The sequence below is a fragment of the Nelumbo nucifera genome, chromosome 1 (assembly GCF_055504915.1).
Source record: "Nelumbo nucifera cultivar China Antique chromosome 1, China Antique-T2T, whole genome shotgun sequence".
NCBI classification, from domain to species: Eukaryota; Viridiplantae; Streptophyta; class Magnoliopsida; order Proteales; family Nelumbonaceae; genus Nelumbo; species Nelumbo nucifera.
Window position 1 is genome coordinate 127,756,867 of NC_142649.1, and position 10,591 is coordinate 127,767,457.

The 10,591-nt window shown below is 34.2% G+C and overlaps 1 long non-coding RNA gene across 3 annotated transcripts; it reads left to right on the forward strand.

Moving 5' to 3' along the window:
* The first annotated feature begins 223 nt into the window (after window positions 1-223).
* Window positions 224-4,322, forward strand: LOC104613086 (uncharacterized). 3 transcript variants are annotated; one of them, XR_016080123.1, is made up of 4 exons: window positions 224-358; window positions 1,223-1,271; window positions 1,554-1,667; window positions 2,551-4,322. It is a non-coding gene; the product is annotated as an uncharacterized LOC104613086 (long non-coding RNA). The 3 variants fall into 3 exon arrangements; XR_016080122.1 differs by having other exon boundaries at window positions 1,554-4,322; XR_016080124.1 differs by lacking the exon at window positions 224-358 and adding an exon at window positions 366-535 and having other exon boundaries at window positions 1,554-4,322.
* Window positions 4,323-10,591: the final 6,269 nt, after the last annotated feature.

Consider the following 10,591-nt stretch of genomic DNA (forward strand, 5'->3'; position numbering starts at 1 on the left):
ATTGGGTTTTAAAAAGAATATAAATGTCAAGTATGAATGAGTTTTAGGGAATATTAATGGAATTTAATAGTAAGGGTAGAGTTGGTCAATTGTTAGAAACATTAAGGGTAGGTTTAGTCAATTTTCAAACACTAAGGATACACTTAGTCAATTAGCTAAACCACGAGGGTAGTTTAAGAAATTTACCTTAATTTAATTTAATAACTTAAAACTAACGTTGAGAGGGAAGGAACCCGCACGCGCAAAATGAGTTTCCGCCTGGACCCTCCCCCCGAACTTATTTTTCTTGGATTTCACTTTTTCAAATTAAACATTATTGTTTTCTTCTCAATATTGATTGTCTACTTCGAGCAACCAGGTAGGGCTTTCAATCTTTTCTCAATTATTTCTATTTTCTCTTCTCTTTTGATTTGGGTTTAATTTATACAATCGTAGGATCGTTGTTGTTGTTCTTCTTCTCCCTCTCTTTTTTTCAGTCAAGCAACACTTCGCTCAGATACTCTCTCCCAAACTCAATTGCCAATAGCACATCATTGTTAAGTTTTTCTCAACTTAATGGAAAAGGCTCCTCAATCTTGATTAATACTCACTTTGTTTATTTTTTTCATCCTATTCAATGTTGGTGCTTAGAGGAAGTAGATGAGCTTTTCAGTATTTCATAATCTTTTTTTTTTTTCTGCTCTTTAACTTGATTTGAATGGATGGATTCTTCTTTTTTTTCTTGTGAACAGTGAATCCTATGATCGTCTTTGTTATTTGAACCAAAACAGGGGTTATGCCCTTTTCGCCTTATTTATTTATTTATTTAGATTAAAAACCCCTTTTCATCAGAAAATTAATTTAAAAACCAAAATAGGTTAAATTAGTGATTGCAGCCATATGGTTTTTTAGATATCGCCCTTTATGTCTAAGATGATTACTTTTGTTCACAGGAGCATGAGAAGTATAGTCTTATTAGTATTTTAGGAGCAAGTTAGCTTCAAAACTCAAAAACTAAAATCTTATTTATGAAATATGAAATCAAGTCATATTATAAACTTAGGCTTTTTGGTTACCAAAATGAGACAAAATACATAGGGTCTAATGTTCATCCCTGTTTCAAGAACTTAATGCAGCACTAAATGCAAATTACTAGCTATACGGCCAATCTTTCTTACATCATTCAGTTACCATATAAATTATTAAGCGTTTATCTAACATGACTAATTGCTTATCTTTGCAGGTCAATGAGAGTTAGGTTATGTGCAAGTTATCCTTTCTATGAGGGTTGGGTGAGTTTATTCTCTATACCCTACAATTTTAGGGGACCTTTGATTCCATTTCCATCTTTATAAGATAATAATTTTATTTACATTTTCAAAGTTCATATATATATTTTTGAAGATTTTTCTTCTGTATTTTAAAATTGATTCTTTGAGGCAAATGGTGGTCCTGAGAAAATGTGATGGTTTTCTACTAAAATAATCACATTTTTCTTATAATAAAGTAATAATATTAATTATATATTATTTGATTTGTCATATTAAATATGGCTTCGTTGTCTACATCATCAGGGAGGATAGTTGTTGGATGACTTGGGAATCCATTTAAATGAGAAGTTCAACTTAGCCATTGATAATCACTTGAGTCACCTTTAACCACAAGCTTCTTCCATCCAATGCCCTACGGTAATTCCAATCCTCATAGAATTAATGTCAACAATTTAGTTCTTGCTATGTCACCTATCCTAGTTAGGTAAGGATAACTCATAAAGATGCTGGTTTAAATGACTCTATTGTTCCTTGCCTTGCTTCCATATCTTCCTATTCTAAGAAAAAAATCTATATAACTTCCCATGTGTTTCTAACTTGAACCTCTCATTCTCTTAAGCTTTCAATTGAACAATTCATAACACATGGAAAGAAAACATTTTTAAGAAAAGGATTAGCACTTAGCATCTCTTGAGAGAAAGGGACCAAGGCTTGGTGGAGTGAAGTGAAATGGATGGGAGGGAAAATTGAATACAAGGCCAGACCAAAGGGTCTTGTCTTGTCTCTATTTCATCATCTCAATTTCCATGGTTCAGGTTGTTGTGCCATCACTAGTGTTCTTTCAAAATAAGGTTGATATTGTTGATGATGAGAGCTACTCGAACTTGTAGAAATGGAGCTCCCTGGTATGTTCAAATTTGGGGTTGTTTGTTTTTGATGCATCTACTAGTCAAGCTATATAATAGCTTGACTTTACAGGCACACTAAGCAGAGGAGTAACAAGGGGTGACCTGGTTTTGGAGGAACCTGGCCAGGGGAGCTTATTTTTAAAATGTACTTTTTCATGATAGTGTGGCCAGTGTAGTGTTGTTGTATTTTTTCCCTCCATTCCAAACGGGACATTGAGGTTTTCGTATTAATAGAATGGCTGATTCATTTTTTCTGATTAACTAATATATTAAGCTTCCCCATTGGATCTTTTGACCTGATTTACTTCTTTGGCAAAGCTGCTTAATTTCTATAAGTTCCCTGGTGATGAAATTCCAGTTATTTGGGGTTCAACTCTATCTGCCTTGAATAGGACAAATGAAGAAAAAGGCAAGAAGGCTATACTAAAATTAATGGATGTTGTGGATGAGTACATACCTGATCCCATTCGCCAAAATGACAAGCCATTCCTAATGCCAATTGAAGATGTCTTCTCAATTCAGGTAACTGCAAATATAATTTCTAGAGTTTCAATTGAATAAATTTTGACCGAAGGGAAGTATGGCATGCTAGAAAAAGGATTTATTCCTCATTCTCACTGATGTTGCAATGCTTATGGTGGAAATTAGATTGTTTAAAATGCATCCTGAAATGTATACTATGATTTTTTATCATAAATTATGCTTTCTTGATTTCTAAAGCTCACTTAACCCTTTGAAATAGGCAAGGTAGTTACTGTTGTAGATTTGTTATTTTACCACATCAACAGTTATACCACCTTTCTCATTGAGTTTCCTTAAGTAGAAATTTTATTGTTATTATGGTTGTTGCCATAATACCAATTTTTTATATCTTCTGAACAGTTACACAGTGGGGTAGCCCATCCCCCAACCCAACCAGTTGGTTTGCACCTTGCTTTCCCATAATACCATATTTGTTGCTTCTAGCTAAGACTATTAATGGGAAATATTCCCTTCAACATCTCACGCACCAGGAACCAAGGCAAATGGGTTCTTGGGTTTCCAAAGGCAGATGGTTTACTGAATGCCTTAGTATTGCTAATGCTATGTGGTGTTCCAATTTGGGTCCCTTCTGAAAAACACAATCACGATATTCATATCTTGCCTTCTATTGAGGGCCCACACTATGGTCTCATTTCCGTTGGAATGCCCACCGCAAAGACCATAACCATTGGGCTACAGTGGGATTTGAGTAACTCACGTTCTATCAATTTTCACTAACCAAATAACTGGAATTTTTTAGTTATTTTTTATGCTAATTAGGGCTGTCAATGGACCAAATATTGCTATAATTTGATCGGTCCAATATGTGCCCCATGCAGATGGACCAGGTCCAATCCAATCAAATCCAATGAATACTTTTGACCAGTTTGAACCAGTCCAATTTAATGTCTGGACCACCTAATTTGTTACAGATTGGTTTTAATTTACATTGGTTCCAACCCAAATCTAGTCCATCGAACATGTATTCTTATCTTCTATCAATGGATTGGATATTGGTTCAATATGACCCAATCCTATATAAATCCATTATGGTGGACTAGGTCCAATCCAGTCCAATGAATACTTTGCACCATTAAGTCTGGATTCATCCAATTCAATGTCATATTGGTCTGTCCAATCCATTCAAAATGATTTTGATTTGGATGGGTTCATCCCAAGACTGGTCCATTCACACCCTTAATGCTAACTAATCACACTTAACATGATTGTGACAATGCCTTGTTAATTTGAGTTTTCTTTATGTTAATCTCCAACTGAAATGAAGATTTGATTTGGTGGTTTGATTAGTACATCCAACATCACTAGGGAGAAAAAGAGGTAGAGTTTGCTCTAATGGCTTTGATGGAAATACCTTCACAGTATAAAACAATGATGAGGCTTGATGCTTGCTTCATGTAACTTTAATTTTTGTATACATGTAACTTTAATTTGTATACAAGTTGCAAGAAGGGTCGCTTGATGCTTGATTCATTTTGTTTTGTTTTTTGACTTATTATATTTTATTTTTTGAATGAATGCGACATACTCCAAGTATTCCATCACAAGACAATTACATGTAAAGTAAAGTTGGAGCTTTTCAATATGTGGAATCAAACTCTCATGAGCTATTCATCGTTTTCAACCAATTCATTAGCATGGTTACTTAGCCCAAGAAACAACTTTAGATATGTGAGTCATTAGACCAAATTTCAATGTATTAATTGTATTATTTATGATAGCAATTGGGAAATTATAATATATTTTTAACACATTTGTGTATAAATACAATTGGGATGTAATTCAACAACAATTCATAAGGCTTGTTGCTTAAAATATTTATGAGAAACATTTATTCAATTGTGGCCACTTTACAATTAGCAACGTTTGACTTAATTGTTGTGTATGAAAGCTTAACGTAACAAGTGGTTGATTATTATTAATTCAACAATAATTCATAAAAATTGTTGCCATAAATATTTATAAGAAACAATTGTTCAGTTGTTGCTAATTTATAATTGGCAACAATTAGCTTGATTGTTGTATAAAAAACTTTGGGGCAACAATTGTTTGATTGTTTCTTATTCAACAACAATTTATACAGGTTGTTGCCTAAGATGATTGTTAGATACAATTCTTCAACTAAAACAATTTGTTTGGCGACGGTTGCAAATGATTGTTGCAAAACACTATTTTTGCCAACAATTGGACCGATTATTGTGAAAAAGCATATACCGCAACACTTGATTGTTGCAATTGTTGCAAAAAACTTTCAACAATGGTTTCGGTAGCAACAACTCGTTCAATTGTAAGTAAAACATTTGGCAACAATTTTTCCATATTGGAAACAATTTTTTACTGTTGACAAATGTCATTTTTCTTATAGTGATCCATATGTATATCTATACAACTTCCAATTAAAGTAGTAATGGTTTTATTTTCTGAAATTTTTAGTGTATGAAAGTTATCCTAATTTCTTCTTCAATTAACTATCCCTGGTGGAAATTAGGCTTTATTTGCATCACTTTTTTAGGTAAGTGTTTCCTAGGATTTGGGTAAGTGCATTTGTCCATGTCATTTTATTTTCTAAGTAAATAAGATAATGAGTATTTTAACTTTAAAAATCTTAAAAGGGGACCAAATCGAGTAGACACAATATAATAAGCATGTCCAATGAGCACTTGATAAATATTCTGGCAAGTGTCAAAAGTGGTTTTTAATCTTTTTCAAGGGCAGGCTAGAGGTATATTAAGGGGCATGTGTCAAAAAAATATCTAAGTGCTCATTGAACATGCTTGCAACTTTGTGCCTACTTGATCCATGTATTAAAGAGGCAATTTTAAAAGTTCTAAATGTCATTTGAGCACTTTTAATAATTGAAACTGAGAGAAGTTTAGTGAAGAGGTAAAATAAGTTTGGAACTCAAACTATAAAGGATGAATGAGTAGTTACCAGGTAAACCAACGAGGTCTTGGTATTTGCGTTGATTGGTTAACCAAAATCATCAGGGAGGTATACTTTAATTTTCTTTTGTGGCTGTGTTTGGTTGCGATGCAAATCTTGACTAGGTGCAAAATTTCTATCTAGTTCAATTTTGCTTTTATTTGTTTGTTATTATGTTTTACATTCCTAACTGATAAAAAATTTATACTTTTTATCTCTTTTGCACTTGCAGTATAAAATTTCTATTCCAAAAACTGATACAAAATTTGCACCACCTTCCTCCTACCTCAATTCATTCCCATATAAAGTGAGGACCACATCATCTTACATTCTACTTTACTCTTAACAAATAATCCTCTTCCTATTTCTATTCTCTTTCATCTAAAATGAAGGTCATTTCATTTTATTTCCTATTTTACTTCTCACAATAAAATAAGACAAGAATAAATTTAAAGTAAAAATAAATCAAAATTCACACTGAGCCCTTTTGCACTTGCATGCATTTACAAATGCATATGAAATTTTGTATTGAAACCAAACACAACATAAGGTATGATTTTACCAGCAGATTTGCATCATATAAAGAATGTAAACCATGGTTACACCCACAGTTCCAATAGAACTTTATGAGTAAAGACCAAAAAGATATATAACCACTCAACAAATCAAACCATCTATGATGATAATGGTGTACATCGGATGAGTTGGCTATGTATTAGTTTAGATCTTTACTAGTGGGGACCCATGCGATGCATAGGCTTTGTTAAAAGAACCTAAGGCAAAAGGAGTTGGGGGTGCAGCTTAAGTAGGCCTAACTTGAGCCCGACCCAACTCAACCAAAGATTTTGCATAGGTCGGGCTTGAGTTTTTGAACTTCAAGTTGCCCTTAGGCCAAAAAACTCAATCCTAACCTAAATTCAGTTTGGGCTTGGATTAAGGCCTTAGGTAGCTCGAGCCCAATTTGACTAATTTGAGCTCGCCTAACAATTTGTGGTATACATATTATCAATATATTCTACCTAGAAATTGGGCTACAAAGCTCAAATTATGGCTAGCTTGTTAAGAGCAAAAATACTAGAAATTTTCAATAATTACTAATAATATAAATAATATATAACAAAAATAGAATGTCAATAATTACTAATAATTTATTAACCTAGGCCTGAGTCGGTAAACTCAGGCTCAACCCGAGCTTAACCTAACATCTTGGGTTGGATTTGGGCTTAGGCATATTGAGCTTTATAGCCCAATTTACATGTAAAACATATTGATAATATGTAGATATGTATATCATAAAATGTTGGCAGGGGCTCAAATTGGGTTGGGTCAAGCTCAAACTACCTAAGGCCTTAACCCAACTTGAGTTTAGCTTAGCCTTAAGTTTTTTGGCCTAAACCTATCTTGAAGTTCAAAAACTCAAGCCTAAATTGTGCAAAATCTTGGGTTGAACTTGGTCGGGCTTGAGTTAGGCCCACCCAACCCAAGGTACACCCTTAGCTCCTTTTGCCTCAAATTTTTTAACAAAACTCATGCATTGTAGGGTCCCCGCTAGAAATTAATAGCACTAATTTTAATTTATAGTTATTAGTAGTAATATTAATTACTAAAAATAGTAATATTTTATGGTAACTTTTAATAATTCACAAAATAGTTAATAATTATTTTTAAAATTTATAATTAATATTTTAAAAAATTAATAATAAATTTATAGTTATAGTTAATCATTCTTAATTATGAATTAATAAATTTTATAATTCTTAATTTATAAAAAATACTACTATTTTTAATAGTAATATTGAATTAATTAAATATTATTGGTATTAATTAATTTATTGGTAATATATCACTAATTAATTAATCATGAATTATTAATATATCATTAATATTAATTACTAAAAATAGTAATATATTTGGAATGAAATTTTGGCAATTTTTAACAAATCACGGATATAAATAATAGATTTTAAGTGACTTTTGGTATTTTCAATTAATCCTAAGAAGAATTAATTAATTTTGGTAAATTATTAGTAAAATATCGACAATATTAGTAATTAATCCCAAAAACATTAATAAAATGAAATTTATTAATTATTAAAAATAGTAATATTGTTTGGGAATTTTTAATTAATCATGAAAATAATTAATTTATTTTGGTATGAGTTATAAAAAATAAAGGGAAAATTCCCAAACAATACCCTAAACTTTGGAGGTTGTGTCAAGTCAATCCCTAAACTTCAAAATGTGTCACCATGGTACTTTGAACTTTTAAATTGTGTATGATAGGTCCCTTGTTAGTTTACTGTTAGTCAACACCATTAGGTGACATCAAGTGTGCATTAAATAGTTTCAAAATGGCAAAATTACCCTTTATGATATTTTTTTTACCATTTTACCCATTTCGTCTGAGTGTTAGAAGAAGGAAAGGGGAAGAAGGGTTGTGAAATCGAACACCAATCAACTATTAAAGCTCCCACTCCCCTTTTCAAGATCCCCCGTTCAATGATCAATTGTAACCAGATGATCAGCTTTCTAGTTTCATAATCCTTTTCCCCCTTTCCTTCTTTTAATGCTTAGACGAAATCGGTAAAATGGTCAGAAAAATATTATAAGGGTAGTTTTGTCATTTTGAAATTGTTTAATGTGCATTCGATGTCATGTGGTGGTGTTGACTCACAGTAGGGACCTAGTAGACACAATTTGAAAGTTTAAGGTGCTGTAGAGACACATTTTGAAGTTCGGGGGTTGACTTGACACAACCCCCAAAATAAAATGAAATTGTTAATTATAAACTATAGGTAATATACCAAAGTAAATGAGTCATAAATGGGTCAGATTAATGAAAACCAAAGCATACCCAATCATATGGGTGTGTGTTTTGTAAGCGAGGTTTCACCACTGCACAGGCCTTAGGTGGCCACATGAACATCCATAGGAAAGATAGAGTATAGATCAAGTAGCCTACAATTCCATTGGTTTTGACCAGCAAACTCGACAACGAGTACATTAGTCTGGTAGGGTTGCAACAGCGGTTCCAATAGTGTTTCCGACGGTGGTGTTGTGTAGGCGATAGAGAAATGGCCATTATTTGTTTGTTGTGACTCTGATAGGGATCCGGTGTTCACCAGAATCAATTGGAAAGATACTGTTCATTTTCCCCGACATTGCGATAGCAGCACCAGCAATCCCCACTCCTCCGGCCACTACTTCTCTCTTTTCCCTCTTTATCTTCATCCTCCTTCCTTTTCTGTTCTTCTTCCCCTCTTTCCTTCTCACCAATGTCTGTTCCAAGATAACTTTCTACCCCTTTTATCCGACAGGGATTCGATTTTGTTGATGCATCTACTTGAGCCCATTTTCAAATGGCAAGCATCAACACAACCCTCATGTTTTAGATAGCAAGCACAGGTGTCAGGGGTGAATAAAAGCAAGAACATGTTCAGATGGCAGGCACCGACAACCCCATATTTCAGATGACAAGTATCGGTGTTGGGGTGAAGACAAGGGTATTATTGTCATTTTCTTAAAATATAATAATCACGTGGTGTGGTATGTGAATAGATTATGACGAATTATGATAAAACCCTAACGGTAGGGGAGCAAGTAGTCAATTGTCAAAGTAGTAGGGGTACTTTAAGATAATATATGAACAAGAATGGTAGAGTTTGTCAATTAACTAAATAGTAGGAATAGTTTAAGAAATTTGACTTTATGTTTTTTAGTTTGAAACCAAACAGTGGTAAACACTAATGCCTATATGGCACTGACGTGGTGGCATTTTTTATTCGTGGCATCTTTGGTGGCTGCTCAAATAATTATCTGTGGAGATACATGGATCAAAATTAAAAATAGTCCACATATACAGTGAAAAATGACACGGACATGAAATTGAATAGGTGGATAGCACCATAGAGTCCCTTGTCTGCCTACTCAGTCGTAGTTCCTCAAATGATGGGGAGGTTGTCCAGTGAAGAGTCGAAGATCGTGGAAAAGGAGTTCACGTTCTGGATGCGTGAACTCGCCAACTAGAAATGGCCACATCGTCGGGGCGAGTAAAGGGTAACGTTAACTAGAAAAGCATTCACCGACGTCTTCACTCTATACTAGCATTCGTGAACGTGCAAGCCACCGACGAGAGGAATATCATTTGGCGTCCGGCGTCCAACGTCCGTTCTTAGGATCTTCTTCTTTTGCGATTCTTCGACCTATGATATCCCTCTCACCGCCAGTGGCTTCCGTGTTTACGAACGCCGGTGTGGAGTGAGGACACTGGTGGATGCTGCTGTATGGAGGGAGGGAACTCTAATTTTTTTTGTCTTTTTTGTGTTGAGGGCCAAACTTCCGTTAACGTAACCTTTTACTCGCCCCAACGATATAGTCATTTCTGGTTGGTGGGTTCACGGATCCTGTGAACTTATGGATTCACAGAATTACGTCTCGTGAGAAATATTTTTTGAGAAAATTCTACTTTAGTATCCTGAATTTTAGAGGTAGTTTCAAGTTAGTTCTCAAACTTTAAAATCATGTCAATGCAACATTCAAACTTTCAAAAAGTGTTAAATTGGTATAAAACTGGTCACCAACGTTAAGTATAAAGGATTGACGCGTTGAGAGATATCTTCTATAGGGAAACCGATGGAAGAACAATCGAAGACATCGTTGGAGTCAAAGAAGGCGAGAGACCACAGATGCAATTGTCGTGAACTACGCAGGTTAAGCGATTGGTGCCTGGTGGAAAGAGAAAGCATGCATTTTAAAGCTTTCATTCTTGTGCTCGTACAACTTTCATTGATCACCGCAATGTATGAACTTGCTCGTACAGATTTCATTGATTGTTTTTCAATTCATTGATCACCGTAGTGTGCGAACTTGCTCGTACAACTTCAAAGGCGGTGGCACCTCCCCATCGTTGGCTGCTCTAGTTCACTTCAACAAAGGCGTGTTCGTGGATCAAGTGTTGATGGATCCGACTGT